This window comes from Arachis duranensis, chromosome 3, assembly GCF_000817695.3.
Source record: "Arachis duranensis cultivar V14167 chromosome 3, aradu.V14167.gnm2.J7QH, whole genome shotgun sequence".
Lineage (NCBI taxonomy): Eukaryota > Viridiplantae > Streptophyta > Magnoliopsida > Fabales > Fabaceae > Arachis > Arachis duranensis.
The window spans coordinates 87,656,819-87,678,057 of NC_029774.3; the positions used below are offsets into that span (position 1 = coordinate 87,656,819).

General features: G+C 39.7%; 1 non-coding gene and 1 pseudogene across 1 annotated transcript; one reads left to right on the forward strand and one right to left on the reverse strand.

The window, feature by feature from the left end:
- LOC127745557 (uncharacterized) overlaps positions 1-21,239 on the forward strand; it is a 144,784-nt pseudogene that overhangs the window by 89,282 nt on the left and 34,263 nt on the right.
- Positions 4,248-4,355, reverse strand: LOC127746093 (small nucleolar RNA R71). The gene has a single exon (XR_008007713.1). It is a non-coding gene; the product is annotated as a small nucleolar RNA R71 (small nucleolar RNA).

Consider the following 21,239-nt stretch of genomic DNA (forward strand, 5'->3'; position numbering starts at 1 on the left):
GTGCTAGTTCCGGCGTTTAACGCTGGAATTCCTGAGGGTGACTTTGAACGCCGGTTTGGGCCATCAAATCTTGGGCAAAGTATGGACTATCATATATTGCTGGAAAGCCCAGGATGTCTACTTTCCAACGCCGTTGAGAGCGCGCCAATTGGGCCTCTGTAGCTCCAGAAAATCCACTTCGCGTGCAGGGAGGTCAGAATCCAACAGCATCTGCAGTCCTTTTTGGTCTCTGAATCAGATTTTTGCTCAGGTCCCTCAATTTCAGCCAGAAAATACCTGAAATCACAGAAAAACACACAAACTCATAGTAAAGTCCAGAAAAGTGAATTTTAACTAAAAACTAATAAAAATATACTAAAAACTAACTAGATCATGACAAAAACATACTAAAAACAATGCCAAAAAGTATACAAATTATCCGCTCATCAGTGATTAATTAGCTAAGTTGGTTCACCAACAAGGTAGGAAGGCAACTATCTATCCTGAATCTATGCTTGAAACACATCCTATGAGACTAACCTAATAATGAAATCCCAATAAGGAAAGAGAAAGAGCAATAAAAGTGAAAAGGAAAGAAAAATAATGAGAAATAATGCTAGGCACCAAGGGTTTGAATATTGAGGCATATGTCTGTGGTGTTCATGTGCAAAGGATATGCTTGGATGAATAAGCTCTTAGGGGTGCCTCATCACCTGGTAACTTGGGTTAACTAATCCGGGATTATCAGCTGAAAATCCACTATCAAGAGCAACCTTTGCTACAGAGCACTTAGCAACCCAAAGAGGTGCTGGACACCAAGGTCTCAAGAAAGAAAAATAACAAACTATGTGCCTGTGGTGTGTATGTATGGGGGAAAGAGACTTGAGAGAGTAAGTCCTTAGGGGTGTCTTAACACCTAGCACCTTGAACCAACTGGTTCGGGAGTGTTAGCTAAAAGCTTATCTTAAAGAGTCGCCTTCTTACAGAGCACTTAGCCTAAAAAGAAATGCAATAAATCCTGGAAAGGAAAGGAGGATCAATAATTAGGAAGTCTCAAAGGATGCAATCAAACAAGTGTTCAAGGGCATGATAAAGGCCTAAAACCTAGTAAAAGAATGAACCTAAGTTGCTATGCATGAAACCCCATAATCTAGGAATTTTACTTTTATTTTGTTCATCTTGTCTCTTTCATTCATTCTTCTTATGTTTTAGTTCTTGCTTAGGGACAAGCAAGCTATATGTTTGGTGTTGTGATACCAGGGTATCTAGGCTAGTTTCACTGACCTTTTCTTTACTGTTTTAAGGTAGTTTCATGTATTTTCTTAGTGAATAAGCAAGTTTTGGATGAAAATACACTTACACCTTGATTCAAGCAACTATTGTGAATTTTACATGATTTCATGAGGATTTTACAAGGATTGAATGACAAATTGATGATGCATAATCTCATGACTTGGGCTAGAGCTTTGATGCACTTTATTTGCTTAATTTCAGGACAAAGGAAGCAAGGAAGAACCACGTTAGTAGCCACGTTAATCTAATTAACGTGACCACTAACATGGAATGGGAATGAGCTTGCAATGTTAATGAGAAAGGTGGTCAACAATAACGCCTGCGAAGCCATCATAAACCCATGTTAATTGCCATTAATTACATTAATGTGGTAGTTAATGTGGAGAGAAAGGGAGCTCCAGCGTTAGTGGTAAACGTGAACACCACTAATGCTACAAAGTGGCAATTGGCCACGTTAAGAGTCACGTTAACTTAGTTAATGTGAACTCTAACGTGGAAGGTAAGACAATGCCAACGTTAGTGACACTCACCTTTGTCACTAACGTTGGATCAAGCTAGCATTTCCCATGTTAGTCGTAACGTTAAGACCACTAACGTGAAAGTTAACGTGGAGCTGAGATTGATGAGCCAACGTTAGTGACACTAACCTTTGTCACTAACGTTGGAGATGGCATTCACTACCACGTTAACCTAGTTAACGTGAACTCTAACGTAGAGAGGAGGGGCATTTGGAGCGTTAGTGACAAAGGCAAGTGTCACTAACGCTCTCGAAGATAGGCATGCCCACGTTAAGAGTGACGTTAGTTATACTAACGTGAACTCTAAAGTAGGAAAAGAGGGGCACAAGGCAACGTTATTGAAAAAGGTGATTCCCAATAACGCTTGCAAAGGATCATAAGGCAACGTTAGTAGTCACGTTAGTGCCACTAACATTGAAGTTAACATGGACTATATGAGGTTGGAACGTTAGTGAAAAAGGTGATTGCCACTAACATTCTCGAACCCACATTCTCACTTAACGTTAACATCACTAACGCCCATGCCTAACTCACACTTTTCTGCAAGGTGAGCCCACTAAAGATTATAACTGCTTCAACTCAAGATCTAAGGCCCACATCCAAGACTCGAAGAACTCACTAGAATATCAAGAAGAGTAGTATATATAGGAGTAGTTTTGAACTATAGATAAGCTTGGCACTTTGGAGAACTACCCTCTGTATATTTACTTTTCTGTATTTTTCTAGCTAAGCATGTATTCTTTTTTGCCATTTTCCATTTCCAGAGCTATGAACAACTAAACCCCTTTCATTGGGTTAGGGAGCTCTGTTGTAATTTGATAGATCAATTATAGTTTTCATTCTTCTTCTTCTTTCTTTTCTCTTGATTTACTAGAAAGCTTTCGATCTTAATTCAATTGGTTAGTTGTCTTGGAAAAGAAACTCTCCATAATTGGATCTCCTTTGAGCCTTATAAAAGGGATCAGTAGATCACGCTAGAAATGCTTTCTCATGTTGGACCAAATTGGGGTCTGGGTAGATATAGTGACATGTAATCCTCCCAACACTTTGATTTGGAAATACATGTTGTATAATCAGTGACCACACTTTATCTCTTCTCATGAGAAATTAAATCAAGGAATTGGGCAATTGTTCAAGCTTAGAGAGATTGGATTGCTAAGGAATTGGAACCCAATCACTTAATATTGCCAAGGAGATCAATAGATGCTTTGATTGAGGAAGAGATGAAAATGTATTTGATCCGGAGAATACAACATCTCCTGAGCCCAATGAATTCCCCATCTCTGATCCTACCCATTCTCTTTACTTTTTGCCATTTATTTCCATGTTCATCTCCCCGATTCCCCTATTTAAGATTCTGCACTTAATTTCCTGCAATTTACTTTCCCACCATTTAATTTCCTGCAACATCAACTACAGTCTGTTTAGCTCAACTAGCATATTCTTCCAACTAAAGTCGTTTGACCAATCAATCCCTGTGGGATTCGACCTCACTCTATTGTGAGTTTTTACTTGACGACAATTCGGTATACTTGCCGAAGGAAAATTTGTTGAGAGACAAGTTTTCATGCATCAAGTTTATGGCGCCGTTGTCGGGGATTGATTTTGTATCAACAATGATTAAGTTGGAAGTTCACTAGATTGAGCACTTTTTTGTTTGTTTGTATATTTTATTCAGTCATTTACCTTTAGTTTATTTAGTTTCTTCCTCACCCCCTATCCCCTCGTTATCTTCTTTTTCTTTGAATTTACTTACAATTCTGCTCACTAACCCACTAACTATTTGATAAATTGCACCACTCATACTAACAATCACTCTAAGAAGAATAATCACTTCATTTTATCTCTTGCTGTGTGCTATGTTAGTTGTATGACAGGGAGAAGAGGCAGAGCTTCAACTTCCTTTGATTCAGAACCTTAGAGGACCCTCCATAGATCAAGAAGGGAAACAAGAGGGAAAAGAATTGTTGGTGCTGAGGAAGAGGAAGAGTACTTTGAAACAAACATGGAAGAGAACTTGGAAAACAATCATGAAGGAGAAGCTCACAACCATGCCAGAGAAGGCCCTACAAATCATGCTGGGCAAGAGAGGAGAGTTCTAGGCTCTTACATCAATCCAAACTCAAAAAACTGTGGAAGTAGCATCCAAAAGCCCATCATACATGCCAACAACTTTGTACTAAAACCCCATCTCATCACCCTTGTTCAGAACAACTGCTCATTTGGAGGAAGTGCCAAGAAGATCCCAATCAGCATCTAACCACCTTCCTGAGAATATGTGACACTGTGAAGTCTAATGGAGTCCATCCGGATGTCTATAGGCTGCTTTTGTTCCCTTTTTCACTCAGGGACAAAGCATCCAAGTGGCTGGAATCCTTTCGGAAGGAGAGCTTAACAAATTGGAAAGATGTGGTGAACAAATTTTTGGGAAGATTCTACCCTCCTCAGAGAATTAACAGACTGAGAGCTAAAGTGCAAACTTTCAGGCAACAAGATGGTGAAACTCTCTATGAGGCATGGGAGAGATTCAAGGACTTAACAAGAAGATGCCCACCGAACATGTTCAATGAGTGGGTTCAACTTCACATTTTCTGTGAAGGTCTTTCTTATGAGTCAAAGAAGGCTATAGACCATTCATCAGGAGGATCTCTAAATAAGAAGAAAACCATTGAAGAAGCCATAGATGTCATTGAAACGGTAGCTGAGAGTGACTACTTCTATGCCTCTGAAAGAAGCAACACTCGAGGAGTAATAGAGCTGAACCACATGGATACATTGCTGGCTCAAAATAAGATGATCACCAAGCAACTAGTAGATCTCACCAAGAAGGTGGAAGAAAACCAAGTTGCAGCAGTCATCACTTTATCACCAACTCAAGAAGGAGTGAATATAGGAGAAGAAGGTGACTGGGAACAAGCCAATTATGTTGGAAACTCACCCAGACAAATCCATGATCCATACTCCAAAACTTACAATTCTGGATGGAGAAATCACCCTAACTTTGGGTGGGGAAATCAACAAGACCAAAGCCAAGACCAGAGACGCCACAACCACAATTCCAATAATAATGCAACTCACCAATATCTCTCACACAGATCCTATCAACAACCACCTAATCTCAACCCACCATAACTAACTGAGGATAAACTTTCCAAGATTGAGGCTCTACTTGAAGACATATGTAAAGAAGTCCAAGACAACAAGGTATTTAAGGATGAAGTGCAAGCTAATAACAAAAACAAAGGGAAAACCATCAAGAGACTAGAATCCCAAGTAGGGTGTTTATCTCAATAGTTTCCCAAACCCACTGATAGATTTCCCAGTGACACAGAAAAGAACCCAAGAGGAGAAATAAAGAAAGTAAGGTGGGAAGAATGCAAGATGATCACCACAAGTGATGAGATGAGTGTGGAGGAAGTGGACACACAAACAGAATACCTCCAAGACAGTCCAAAGGAAAATCATGAAGAAAGAAACTATGCACCCCAACCCACACACACAGGGAAAAGCTAAAGAAAAGGGAGATCCTGAACCCATATGCACCCTTTCCCCAAAGGCTCAAGGGTGGTGTAGCACGATGAATGTATTCAAGGTTCCTCAACGTGTTTGCACCTCTTGATGTAAATATACCATTCATTAAGGCCCTCCAGCAAATGCCCTCCTACATCAAGTATATAAAGGAGCTACTAGCCAAAAAGAGTTCATTGAAGGGTGGACAAACAATAAAAATGAACAAGGAGTGCAGTGCTCTCATTCAAATAGAGCCACCTATAAAGAAGAAGGATCCAGTGAGTTTCCACATTCCATGTGCTATAGGAGAGGCAATGATTGATAAGGGGCTCTGTGACTTGGGAGCAAGCATTAACTTAATGCCTCTGTCCCTCATGAAAAAGCTTCAAATCAATGAGCTAACACCCACATACGTAATCATCAAACTGGTTGACAAAACACAAAAATAGACGATAGGAGTGCTTGAGAACGTGTTAGTAAAGGTTGGGAACTACTTCCTTTCCACAGACTTCATTATCCTGGAAATGGAAGAGAATCCCAGTCACCCCATCATTATGGGAAGGCCATTCTTAGCCACAGCCAGAGCACTTATAGATGTGGAGCGAGGAGAGCTAGTATTGAGAATACATGATGAGCAGCTCACCTTCAATGTTTTCAAACCCTCACAAGAAGCAGATCATGATAACAAAAAGTCAGGGGAAGAGCACAAGAAAGAGCTGATGGAAGAGCCAAACAAGAGAGCACAAGCACCACACCACAGAACTCCTATGGTTAACAACCAATGTGATCAGAAGGAGCAACAGCCAAGTGCAACCCAAAAGGAACCAAACCCACCAGAGTCATATGAGACAAGCAACAAAACTTTCCTCAAAGAGAAAACCACAAGTAGCAAAGTGACATCAAGGGACACAAGAAAAAAGGTCCCAAGGGGATGGAAAAATAAGAAGATCCCTACAGAAGATTTCTCTCCAGGAGATGAAGTGGTCTCTGTCTACTTTCCATCCATACCACCCCATCTCCCCACTATTCCATCTCAGCTACTTCCAGTATACACCATCAACAAAATCTTGTCCTTAGAACATGTGGAACTTCATAACAAAGCCAATGAAAACAGGTTATTTGCAAGGGGGGTGGATTTGAAACACTACCAACCACCCTGACAAAGGCCAAACGTCAAGCTAATGACGCTAAAGAAGCGCTTAATGGGAGGCAACCCATGTTCTACACACTCTCTCTTTAATCTCTAATAGTAGTAATAAATCAAATTTTATGGATTCTAAATCAACTTCGACAAACAATATAAGAATCCCTACATGCAGCATATAGTACATGATAATTTTGGTGTTCAAGGCACACCAAGAGGGCTTGAACACACTCAATGGTATGGGATTCTTTTTGAGTCTTGTTACACCATATGATCACAAACAAGTTTGGTGTTACTAACGATTGCATGCATGGGAAATTGAGTGGCCGATTGATTTGTATTCATGAAAAGCATTTAGTTATTTGAAAAACAAAAGAAAAAGATTTTAATAGTAGCTATTTCACACTTTAATTCTTCCCACCAAAAATTCAATTAACCATTTTGCATTCCTTTTGTCTTGTATAGGAAATCAAGAAGGGTATTGGTGGTACTTGATAGGACATCAAAGAAGGGAGATTCGGCCACTATACCAAGGAGACTACACACTTGTCTTCAAGGGGAGTATCTTTGGAAGTGTTGCCATGCAACATTGGGAGTTGGATAGCCTTGGAGACCGAACCAAGACCCTCATAAAAGGGGTGATCCTCGTGCTCATCCAATGGCAAACCCCAATTGTCCGTCATTAAAACAACACTATCAATCCACACCTTTCAAACACCTATCATCCCTTTATATAAATGATCCCCATTCTACAACCTCTCCGTACACACTTGTTATTCTCATTCATCTCCCTTCCTTCTCTCGAACACACACACTTCATCTTCCACCAAAAGTTCCATACACACCCTCCTAGCCACATCTTGTGAGCCGCAAACATACCAACCATCACTCATGGCTTCATCTAGCTCTAAAAGGAGAAGAAGGAAGGAGCCTATGGAGCAGCCTCCTTCCGATGCCGGGAGATTCAAGACCGCCTTCCATGAGCTCCAATATGAACGGATCAAAAACAAAAAAATCTTGCCAGAATTGACATTCCAGTTCAACGAGGATGAATGTCCAAAGATCAGAGAGAAGATTGCACAGAGGGGTTGGCAAAAGCTCACCAACCCAGAGACAAAGATAAATGCAAACCTCATCAAGGAGTTCTATGCAAATACGGCCAGAGAAGACAGTATTAAGGCCCCCACCTTCAAAAGTTACGTAAGAGGAACAGAGGTGGACTTCAGCCCTATTGCTATAACAAGGACTCTTCAGCTGAAATCGCCACATTTCAATGAACTCAGTTATCAAGTAAGAATAAGCAATGCCTCAGACGAAGATGAACTTGAAGAAATCGTGAATGATATGTGTGTTATAGGGTCTGATTGGGAAAGGTACTCAGACAAGAGGCCGCAGTTCATTAGGAGAGGATACCTCATTCCGGAAGCCAAGGGATGGTTTGAGCTCGTAAGGAGGTCTATCCTTCCAGCCGCAAACAATTATGAGGTCAATATTGCTCGAGCTACCATGGTACATTGCTTAGTAAAGGGTGGAAGCATCAATGTGCATGAAATTATAGCTGAATGGATCCAAGATTCAGCCGAGAAGAATGATGCGGGTGCTAGACTTTGGTACCCCATCACCATCCTGAGACTATGCATGAAAGCCAAGGTGGTATTCGAAGACAACAATCCACAATGGGTAAATCCTGGGAGGTTAGTCATGCTCCAACGTATAAACTATGTGACACCCACTCAATAGCAAAGGAGACGTCAGATAAGGAAAAGAACTGCACAAGAAGAGCCCTACCAAGAAGAACCTCACCAAGAAGAACCCCAACAAACAGGGTACCAGCAAGAAGGACAATATGATCCAACCAATATAAATCTGTTTGACATCAAGGAAGCCATTGAGTATATGGCAAGTAGCTATATGGAGGGACAAGAACAACAACTACATGTGCAAGCTCAAAGGATGGATCGTCAAGAAGAACTACTCTCTAGTTGGATGGATCAACAAAGAGAGTGGCAGAAACAGCAAATGGAGTTACAATAGGAGCATTACTCCCAGCTCACCCAAGCCATCAATCAAGTGTCCAAAAGGCAAGAGAGCCAGGACAAATGCCTTCAAGACCTCAACCAACGCCAGATAGCCCAGATGAAAGCATTCAACGAATTCAGTGTACTCAACAAAGGAAGGCAACTACATCGGGAAGAATTTAGCATAAACACTCAGGCCAAGTTAACTTATATGACTGGGCATATGCATAACTTGCACCCTGCCATTCCAAGTTATGAGGCAGTTTGCAAGGACTTAACAGAGCAAGAAGAGGGAAAGGTGAAACAGCAAAAGGAAGCATTAAAGAAGAAGATGGAGGATGTTGGTTTCTGGAAAAAGCTTATCGGGAAGCGTAAAGGAAATGGGGACTCAAGCAATCAAGGAGGACCCCAAGACAAAGGGACATAAGCATACCAATAAGTGAAAGGTGGTGGAGTTCCCTCTTTGTTCTATCTTTTTCAAAGCTTTAAATAAGGAAAATCATGTATGAAATAGAACATGCTGCCATATTATCTTAGGAATCTTCAATTATGCTTTAAAATTTTGTTCCCTAGGTCCATGCTCACTAGTCTAATGTCCCTGGTGTTCAAAGTCATCTTGCTTATATGTATGCTTGTCCTTTAAGCCAATCAAAAAGAAATTGTTAAGAAAAGAACAAGAGTGGAGTTATCTTGTAAAGTGAATTTTGAATGTTTGTGGTAGGGTGATTAATTAGCTAAGTTGGTTCACCAACAAGGTAGGAAGGCAACTATCTATCCTAAATCCTATGCTTGAAACACATCCTATGAGACTAACCAAATAATGAAATCCCGATAAGAAAAGAGAAAGAGCAATAAAAGTGAAAAGAAAAGAAAAACAATGAAAAATAATGCTAGGCACCAAGGGTTTGAATATTGAGGCATGTGTCTGTAGTGTTCATGTGCAAAGGATATGCTTTGATGAATAAGCTCTTAGGGGTGCCTCATCACCTGGTAACTTGGGTTAACTAATACGGGATTATCAGCTGAAAATCCATTATCAAGAGCAACCTTTGCTAAAGAGCACTTAGAAACCCAAAGAGGTGCTGGACACCAAGGTCTCAAGAAAGAAAAATAACAAACCATGTGCCTGTGGTGTGTATGTATGAGGGAAAGAGACTTGAGGGAATAAGTCCTTAGGGGTGCCTTAACACCTAGCACCTTGAACCAACTGGTTCGGGAGTGTTGGCTGAAAGCTTATCTTAAAGAGTCGCCCTCTTACAGAGCACTTAGCCTAAAAAGAAATGCAATAAATCCTGGAAGGGAAACGAGGATTAATAATTAGGAAGTCTCAAAGGATGCAATCAAACAAGTGTTCAAGGGCACGATAAAGGCCTGAAACCTAGTAAAGGAATGAACCTAAGTTGCTATGCATGAAACCCCATAAACCAAGAATTTTACTTTTATTTTGTTCATCTTGTCTCTTTCATTCATTCTTCTTATGTTTTAGTACTTGCTTAGGGACAAGCAAGCTTTAAGTTTGGTGTTGTGATGCCAGGGCATCTAGGCCAGTTTCACTGACCTTTTCTTTACTGTTTTAGGGTAGTTTCATGTATTTTCTCAGTAAATAAGGTAAGTTTTGGATGAAAATACACTTACACCTTGATTCAAGCAACTATCGTGAATTTTACATGATTTCATGAGGATAAGATTCAAGCAACTATTGTGAATTTTACATGATTTCATGAGGATTTTTGCAAGGATTGAATGACAAATTGATGATGCATAATCTCATGACTTGGGCTAGAGCTTTGATGCACTTTATTTGCTTGATTTTAGGACAGAGGAAGCAAGGAAGAACCATGTTAGTAGCCACGTTAATCTAATTAATGTGACCACTAACGTGGAATGGGAATGAGCTTGCAACGTTATTGAGAAAGGTGGTCGACAATAACGCCTACGAAGTCATTATAAACCCACGTTAATTGCCACGTTAATTACATTAACGTGGAGATAAAGGGAGCTCCAGCATTAGTGGTAAACGTGAACACCACTAACACTACAAAGTGGCAATTGGCTACGTTAAGAGTCACGTTAACTTAGTTAACGTGAACTCTAACGTGGAAGGTAAGACAATGCCAACATTAGTGACACTCACCTTTGTCACTAACGTTGGATCAAGCTAGCATTGCCCACGTTAGTGGTCACGTTAAGACTACTAACGTGAAAGTTAATGTGGAGCTGAGATTGATGAGCCAATGTTACTGACACTCACCTTTGTCACTAACGTTGGAGATGGCATTCACTGCCACGTTAGTGGCCTCGTTAACCTAGTTAAAACGTGAACTCTAACGTAGAGAGGAGGGGCATTTGGAGCGTTAGTGACAAAGGCAAGTGTCACTAACGCTCTCGAAGATAGGCATGCCCACGTTAAGAGTCACGTTAGTTATACTAACATGAACTCTAACGTAGGAAAAGAGGGGCACAAGGCAACGTTATTGGAAAAGGTGATTCCCAATAACGCTTGTAAAGGATCATAAGGAAACATTAGTGGTCACGTTAGTGCCACTAACGTTGAAGTTAACGTGGACTATATGAGGTTGGAACGTTAGTGAAAAAGGTGATTGCCACTAACGTTCTCGAAATCACATTCTCACTTAACGTTAACATCACTAACGCCCATGCCTAACTCACACTTTTCTGCAAGGTGAGCCCACTAAAGATTATAACTTCTTCAACTCAAGATCTAAGGCCCACATCCAAGACTCGAAGAACTCACTAGAATATCAAGAAGAGTAGTATATATAGGAGTAGTTTTGAACTAGAGCTTTCGATCTTCATCCAATTGATTAGCTATCTTGGAAGAGAAGCTCTCCATAATTGGATCTCCTCGGAACCTTAAAAGAGGAATGAGGATATCATGGTAGAAATGCTCTCTCACATTGGATTAGGTTGGGGGTTGGATGGATATTATGACATTTAATCCTACCAATACTTTGATCTATGAATGTGTGTGGTATAATCAGTGACCAAACTTCATCTCTACTCATGAGCAATTAAATCAAGGAATTGGGCAATTGTTCAAGCTTAGAGAGATTGGTTTGCCAAGGAATTGGAACTCAATCACTTAAGATTGCCAAGGAGATCAATAGATGCTTTGATTGAGAAAGTGATGAAAATGAATTTGATCCGGAGAATACAACATCTCTTGAGCCCAATGAATTCCCCATCTCTGATCCTACCCATTCTCTTTACTTTCTGCCATTTATTTCCATGTTCATCTCTCTGATTCCCCATTTAAGATTCTGCACTTTATTTCCTGTAATTTACTTTCCCGCAGTTTAATTTCCTGCAACATTAACTACACTCTGTTTAGCTCAACTAGCATATTCTTCCAACTAAAGTTGTTTGACCAATCAATCCCTGTGGGATTCGACCTCACTCTATTGTGAGTTTTTACTTGACGACAATTCGGTATACTTGCTGAAGGGAAATTTGTTGAGAGATAAGTTTTCATGCATCAAGCACACACCAAGTGGGCCCGGAAGTGGATTTCTGCATCATTTACTCATTTTTGTAACCCTAGTAACTAGTTTAGTATAAATAGAACTTTTTACTTGTGTATTAGATATCTTTGGATCATTTTAGTCCTTAGACATTGGGGGCTGGCCTCACAGCCATGCCTGGACCTTGTTCTTATGTATTTTCAATGGTGGAGTTTCTACACACCATAGATTAAGGTGTGGAGCTCTACTATTCCTCGAGTATTAATGCAAAGTACTATTGTTCTTCTATTCAATTCATGCTTATTCTTATTCTAAGATATTCATTCGCACACAAGAACATGATGAATGTGATGATTATGTGACACTCATTTCCATTCTCACTTATGAACGCATGATTGACAACCAATTCTGTTCTACATGAAGACAAGCTTGAATGTATATCTCTTGGGTTTCTAATCAACGATTCACATCGACTCCCCTCTGACAATGGGGCATCTGAATCTAAGATTGGAACCTCCGTGGTATAAGCTAGAAACAATTGGCAGCATTCTTGAGATCTGAAAAGTCTAAACCTTGTCTGTGGTATTCCGAGTAGGATTTGGGATGGGATGACTGTGACGAGCTTCAAACTCGCGACTGTAGGGCATGGTGACAGACGCAAAAGGATAATAAATCCTATTCCTACATGATCGAGAACCAACAGCTGATTAGCCATACGATATCTGTACATGGTATTTTTCATCCGAGACGAGCAATCCGACAGTTGATTAGTCGTACAAAAACCGTAGAGGACCATTTTCACTGAGTGGACGGGAAGTAGCCATTGACAACAGTGACACCCAACATACAGCTTGCCATAGAAAGGAGTATGAAGGATTGGATGAAGGCAGTAGAAAAGCAGAGATTCAGAAGGAACAACGCATCTCCAGACGTTTATCTGAAATTTTCACCAATGAATTACATAAGTATCTCTATCTTTATTTTATGTTTTATTTATATTTTAATTTTTAAAACATCATAACCATTTGAATCCGCCTGACTGAGATTTACAAGGTGACCATAGCTTGCTTCAAGCCGACAATCTCCGTGGGATCGACCCTTACTCACGTAAGGTTTATTACTTGGACGATCCAGTGCACTTGCTGGTTAGTTGTGTGAAGTTGTGAAAAAGAGTGATATTACAATTGTACGTACCAAGTTGTTGGTGCCATTGAGATCACAATTTCGTGCACTAACTAGTATGATTAATTGTTGTTCGATTGCATTTGAATTTGTTTAATTGAAGTTTTCATCTAGGACATTTTATAAAATTTTTGAAATCATGAAAACCTTGAAGAAAGCAAATGCAAATAAGGCAAGAAAAGGAAAAGAAAAAGAATGAGAAAGCTAAAAGCTCTGAGGACCAATGACAATTCCATTGTTAAGTACTTGTGGTGTTTATGTATCAGGCAAAAAGCTTGAAAACAAAACACTTAGAAAGTCAAGGCTAGGCTCAAGTGTAAAAGCACTCCCTCAAAGCTCAAGGCTTTGAGCATCAATGATTAGAGATTAAAGAAAAGAAACAAATAAGCTTAAAGAAGTTCTCTAATTAAATGTTTGTGGTGCTTATGTATCAAGTGGTAATACTTGAAAACAAAGCATTTAGAGTCGTAGCTTTGTTTTCAACTCATGGTGCAAAGCACCCAAAAGGAGAAGCTAAGAAGAGAATGAATAGCTTGCTTCAAGGAAGAAATAGAAAGAAAAGATTTCATAAAATCAGCTAGATAGAACCATCAATCATTTGAATTTCTTTTGTGATTGCTGCATGCATTGAAAGCTAGCCAACCATGAACATAAAAATTGCTACTCTTCTCACCTTGGTTTGTCAATCTTTACTGCATGATTCTTTTCTTGCTTGGGGACAAGTAAGGTTTAAGTTTGGTTTTGTGTTGGCATGTCATCTTGTGCATGTTTTACTAGCAATTTTTATCTATTTTTGCTTGGTTTTCATCCATTTTTAGGCAAGAAGTAAGTGCTTGGATGAGAAATTCATGATTGTCTTAAATTAATCAAACATTGTTGATTTTTATGCATTTTCATGAGATTTTTGCAAGACTTAGTTGATAATATCAATGATGCAAGATTTGATGATTATGCCAAGGCTTTGATGGCATGTTTGATTGATGACAGGTGAAGAAATGAGAGGAAGAAACAAAGAAGGAAGAAGTGCAGGAGAACGCTACGTTCAGTTGATTAACGCTACGTTCATAAGTGTCGCACACACGTATAAGGTGCTTACGTGCATGATGATATTTTTGAAGATCCACGCGTACGCGTGGAAGGAAGATCAGCATTCATCATCAATGAACGCTACGTTCACTTTGAATGAACGCCTGCAATGCTTCTGAAAATTTGATTTGAAATTTAGCCATCGACGTGCATACGTGCATGATGCGCACGCGTGGATGCGACATTTTTGAAGAGGCACAAATTTGCATGGATGAAGCAAAGCGTGGATTTGACATTTTGCAATCCACGCGTACGCGTGGAAGGAGCGTTCATTTCGCAAACGCTACACTCTCAAAGCGAACGCTGCAAGGGATGCATATGCGTGGGTGACATGTACGCATCGATGAGCCAAGACACGAGGGACGCGCAAACGTATAGCACGCATACGCGTGGGTGGTAGAACGCTCCATTCTCCAAATGAATGCTACGCTATCTTGGAAGTGAATTTCTGCTCAAATTAACTTCATTCCAAGCCCATTTGAACTACAAGCAAGCAAGCCCACTCTGATCACTCAATGAAGACCACAAGGATCATCTAGAATAGGAATATCATTTAATTGTAAGTTATTTTGAATTTCATTTTAATTTTTAGTTTAGGAAAGCCTATATAAAGGCATCTGTTTCATTAGGAAAAAGGGGGATTCCGAGAGGATAGAAGGCTGCATTAGGAGTAGTAGTAGCAGTAGGAGTAGGAGTTGGAGTAGAATAGAATACACTTTTTCTCTTTCTACAATTTTATATTTTATCTATTTTGAATTCAGTTTACCTTGATTGTAATTTCAATTTCTTACATCTCTACTGCTATTTTCATTTCTGTCAATTTTACCTTTCTGTTCCTATTGCTTTCAATTTACTTTCATGCAATTTTAAGCTTCTGCAATTGTTCTGAGAGCTATGATCCATTGAACCCCAATCATTAGGGGGAGGAGCTCTGTTATGATTCACATGATTTAGTGAATTTCTTCTTCTTCTTAATTCAATTGAATAGCTATTGGATATCCTCTGATTTGATTGATGATTCATTCACTTCGGAAGGGGGATTGAATTTGTGAATGCTTGTGTGAGCCTCGGAAGGGGAATCATGAGCATTAGAATTGAGGCGCTATCCTTCACTACTCTCTTGATCAACACCATTCGGGAGGAATTGAGATCATGAGAGTTAGTGTGGCTCATGGATGAGAGATTCGCACTTAACCTCTTCTCATGACAATTAGATCAAGAAATTGGCAACATTGATTATGATTAGAGAGATTGGAGTACCAAGGAATTGGGATCCAATCAATTTCAATCCGCCATAGACCTACTCATATGATTGAGAAAGGAGTTGAGACCCATTTGAGTCATTGTGGATTATGATATCTCCAATCCCTAGTGAATTTCTCTTTCTGTCACGTATTCTTGCTTTGATTCACTGATTTCTTTAATTTTCCCTCACCCAAAACCCTTTACATTTGATGCAATTTACTTTTCTTGCCATTTAAATTTCTGCCATTTATATTTAGCACTTTAAATTCATTGCAATTTATATCATGTTAGTTCAATTTCACTCAATTCACCACTATTAGCTTAACTAAATTTATCACCTAATTAAAGTTTCTTGATCCATCAATCCTCGTGGGATCGACCTCACTCCTGTGAGTTATTACTACTTGATGCGACCTGATATACTTGCCGGCGAGTGTGTATGGAAATATAATTTTCACCCATCAGGACTCCTCATTCGTTGCAAAGTTATTCCTTCCTTGGGGAAAGTGTTGTGTGTATCTGATGAGTGAAAATCGATTCCACTCAAACTAACCGACAAGTGTACCGGGTCGCATAATGTAGTAAAACTCACTGGAGTGAGGTCAATCCCACAGGGATTGATGGATCAAGAAACTTTAGTATGGTGATTAGTCTAGTCAAGCGGATATTTGATGATTTGGGTGAAAATTGAATAACAGAATTTAAAGTGCAAGAAATCTAAATTGTAGAATATAAAGAGCTTGAAAAGTAAAATGGCAAGAAGCTTAAATTGCTGAAACTTAAAGTGCAAGGAGTTAAGAGAACTGAATCTTAAATTTCAAGGAATGTAAATAACTGAATCTTAAAGTGCGGGGAAGTAAAAGTGCAGAAACTTAAATGGCAAGAAAACTAAAATTGCATGAATTATAAGGGAATTGGTGGTTCTTGGGAGTGGTGGTTCTTGGGAGTAATTGGATTGGTGTTGGGGCGGATAAGGATCATGTGGTAGTGAATGGTGAAAAGAAGCGTGTGAGTGTGGTGGTTCGAAGTTATGTTGAGAGGATGGTCTCTGAGCACAGGGTGGGGCTTGTTGGTAGCTATAAGGGGGTCCACCATATCTATTAGTTTGGCATGCATTGTAGAACGGTCCTTGTCTGTGATATCTAGGAGGGTGTTATTGCCTAAAGGGTTGATCAGATCATCTTGGCTCCATCCATCTTTGATTGCCTAGACCTTGATGGATAGCCCTGTTATAGCTTCCATTACTTGCAACAAAATTAGAACTAAACTCAAAACGAGAGGGCTGAGAATTCATAGTAGTTATCAGAAATGAGGAGGGAAGAGAAGAAACAAATAAACAAGTAAAAGAAAAATATTTACAATAACCAATAATAAGGCACACGTTTGTAATTCCCCGGCAACGGCGCCATTTTGAAGAGAGAACTTTTGTGTGGACTATAATTCAGAATAAATTCCCGTTGCAAGTATAGCTTCTAAACCAACAATAGTCCTTTCTTACAAACGTTTTGGTTGTCACAAGTAACAAACCCAATAAAAATAATTAATCGAAGTATTCAAACCTCGGGTCGTCTTCTCAAGGAATTGCAGGGAAGTATGATTTATTATTGGTTATGGAAAAGTATATTTTGGGGTTTTGAAAAGGGTTGAACAAGTAATGTAAAATAACAAGTCGTTAAAATAATAACTAATAAAGCTTTTGGCAAGGTATGAGAACTGGAGGTCCTATCCCGGTTATCCTTATCAATTGTGATGAGAATTAGATTTTTCTCCCACTAAGTCAACTTCTAACTATGAAGGTAAGTCAAGTGGATGAATTAATTTTTGATTCCTCAGGTCCTAGTCTTTCCTTGGGAAAGGCTAGAGTTATTGGACTTCGAATTAATTCTTGAAGAATTCCAATTTTCAGTCAACAATGAGTTTGATAACTCAAGAGTTACCAATTAATCAACCAAAGCCAAAAAGGAAGAAAATCTACTCGAATGAAAATAAATTGGATAAAGCCAAAGCATCCATAACATATAAGTCTGAAATACTTCAATGTGTGTTAGTTAAGAAAATCATAACATGAATGGTTCATAAGCCAATTTGGCAACATAAGTCATTAATAAATAAAAGCTTTAGAATAAACAAAAATAGAAGAGAAACATAAATTATTGAACTTGGTATGAAGAAACAATCCTAATCCTAATAGAAATCCTAATCCTAAATCCTAAGAGAGAGGAGAAAACCTATCTCTCTAAAAACTACATCTAAATTATGAAAAGTGAATTATGATCTGAATGAATTGATGTCTTGAGTCTCTGCATATTTCCAGACTTTAATCTATGTTTCTGGGCTGAAAACTGGGTTGAAATACGGCCCGGAATCTGTGCCAGTGACTTCTGTAATTCTGCAGATCGCGCTCGTCACGCGTCCACGTCGTCCACGCATTCGCGTCACTCAGCATTTCTCGTACCACGTGTGCGCATCGTCCATGCTTTCGCGTCGTTCGTGCAGCTTCCAATCCGCACGGTCGCGTCAGGCATGCGAGCGCGTCACGGTAATTCCTTCTATTTCGCGCGGTCGCGTGAGCCATGCGACCGCGTGACTTCTCTCTGGTCATCTCCTCAATTCCTTGTGTTCCTTCCATTTTTGCATGCTTCCTCTTTATTCCTTACGCCATTCCTGCCCTATAAAGCCTGAAACACTTAACATACAGATCACGGCATCGAATGGTACGAAGGAAGATAAAAATATACAATAAAAAGGTCCTTAGGAAGCAAGTTATTAATCATAGGATATTTTTAGGAAGGAATTATAAATACATGCAAATCATATGAATAAGTGGGTGAAAAGCTTGATAAAACCACTCAATAAAACACAATATAAACCATAAAATAGTGGTTTATCACTCCTTCCCCTAATGAAATTGGGGTTTAGTTCATCATTGCTTAGTACAAAACAGAAAAAGAAAAATTGCAGAAGATGAAGAACAAAAAAAATAAAATTGAAATTGAGTGCAGAGCTTCCCAATTTGGGTCCTTCACTCCCTCAGATCTAATTACTAACTAACTAAAGAAAGAACTCTAAAAAAAACTCCCCAATGAAATCAAATTCTTGTCTATTTATACACTTTCCACTTCAGTCATCGAGTACTTGGATTGTGCTTTTTGGCCTTGGTCAAAGCAAGTCAGAATGAGTCTTAACAGGTACAATATGCTGCTTCCAGGAAAACGCAGCGTTCTTGAGAGAGCGCAACGCTCATGCACCCATGCATACGCGTCCTATGTGCGTGCGCGTCCCTTGCCATTTTTTCACATCCACGCGTTCGCGTAGCATACGCGTGCGCGTCATCGCTATCTTCAATTTTTGCCATGCTTGCGCGTATCATATATGCGTGGGCGTCTTTGGGTAGCGCTCTCTAAATGAGCATAGCGCTCGCGTCACGAGCGCTCCCCACGCTTACGCGTCACCTACACGTACGTGTGGATTCCAAATTATCCAATCCACACTGCTACTCCATGTACGCGTTTGCGCAAACCATCACAATTGTCACACCCACGCATACGCGTCTTGAACGCGTGCGCGTCGGTGACCAAATTCAAATTCAAATTTCTGAAAGTACGGTAGGTGCTCGTTCAAAGAGAGCGTAGCACTCTTGGCCTGAGAACGCTGAGCACACCCATGCGTACGCGTCTTGCATGCGTACGCGTGTGTCTTCCAAAATGCTGTCAATCCCACGGAGATTGTCGGCTTGAAGCAAGCTATGGTCATCCTTGTAGATCTCAGTCAGGCGGATTCAAATGGTTATGAGCTTTTGATAATTAAAAGATAAATAAAACATAAAATAAGATAGAGATACTTATGTAATTTATTGGTGAAAATTTCAAATAAGCGTTTGGAGATGCTTTGTTGCCTCTGAACCTCTGCTTTCTTATTGCCTTCATCCAATCATGCGTGCTCCCTTCCATGGCAAGCTGTAGGATCCTCTCAGTGAAAATGGTCCAGCTACGGTTTCTGTACGGCTAATAAACTGTCAGATTTCTCGTCTTGAATGAAAAATACCAGGCACAGCTACCGCAGGGCTAATCATCTGTCGGTTCTTGCTAGCGTCGTAATAGAACCATTGTCCTTTTGCACACTGTCACTGCGCCCAACATTCGCAAGTTTGAAGCTCTTCACAGTCATCCCTTCCCAGATCCTACTCAGAATACCACAGACATGGTTTAGACTTTTCGGATCTCAGGAATGCTGTCTATTATTCTAGCCTATACCATGGAGGTTCTAATCTTAGATTTAGATGCTCTGTTGTTAGGAGAGACAATGTGAATCTTTGATTAGAGACCCAAGAGAATATACTCCAGCTGGCGTCCAATGACTACGTTGAACATCATGTAGACCGCTTTGTGGTTGTCAGGCACACGGATCTTGGCTAAGCGATTACTGAAGATAATGGGTGATTGTCACGGGTTACCCCTTCAGTCTTGACTTAACTGAATTAAGTACGAGAGTATATCTTGGAGAAGAAATAGGCGTAAATTGAAGGAAAAATAATAGTACTTGCATTAATTCATGAGGAACAGCAGAGCTCCTCACCTTAATCTATGAGGTGTAGAAACTCCACCGTTGAAAATACATAAGAACAAGGTCTAGGCATGGTCGTGAGGCCAGCCTCCATAAACGCATATGATAGACAAAAGATGATAAGAATTTCAAAAGATACTAAATAAATCTCTAAAGGTAGTTTTTATACTCAGCTAGTAACCTAGGTTTACAGAAAATGAATAACTAAGTACAGATAGTGCAGAAATCCACTTCTGGGGCCCACTTGGTGTGTGCTTGGGCTGAGTATTGAAGCTTTCACGTGCATAGGCCATTCTTGGAGTTAAACGCCAGCTTTGGTGCCAGTTTGGGCGTTTAACTCCAGCTTTGGTGCCAGTTCTGGTGTTTTACGCCAGAAAAGGGTCTTTGGTGGGCGTTTTGACGCCAGTTTGGGCTATCAAATCTCGGGAAAAGTATGAACTATTATAAATTTCTGGAAAGTCCAAGATGTCTACTTTCCAAGGCAATTAAGAGCGCACCAATTGGTTTTCTGTAGCTCTAGAAAATTCACTTCGAGTACAGGGAGGTCAGAATCCAACAGCATCTGCAGTCCTTTCTCAGTCTCTGAATCAGATTTTTGCTCAAGTCCTTCAATTTCAGCTAGAAAATACCTGAAATCACAGAAAAACACACAAACTCATATTAAAGTCCAGAAATATGATTTTTACATAAAAACTAATAAAATTATACGAAAAAGTAACTAAAACATACTAAAAACTACCTAAAAATAATGCCAAAAAGCGTATAAATTATCCGCTCATCACAACACCAAACTTAAATTGTTGCTTGTTGGTGGACGAAATTGTGATCAACAATAATTCCAGGCACTGTTAGAGAAGCTTTTTCTTTCCACAGCTCCGTTCAACTTTACCAGCAAGTGTACTGGGTCATCCAAGTAATACCTTACGTGAGTAAGGGTCGATCCCACAGAAATTGTTGGTATGAAGCAAGCTATGGTCACCTTGTAAATCTCAGTTAGGCAGATTAAATTGGTTTATGGTGAGTTCGAAAATTAATACTAAATAGAAAATAAAATAGGATAGAAATACTTATGTAAAGCAATAGTGGGAATTTCAGATAAGTGTGTGAAGATGCTGTGCTCCTCTCGTATCTCTATTTTCTTATTACATTCATCCAATCCTTCCTACTCCTTTCCATGGCAAGCTGTATGTAGGGCATCACCGTTGTCAATGGCTACATC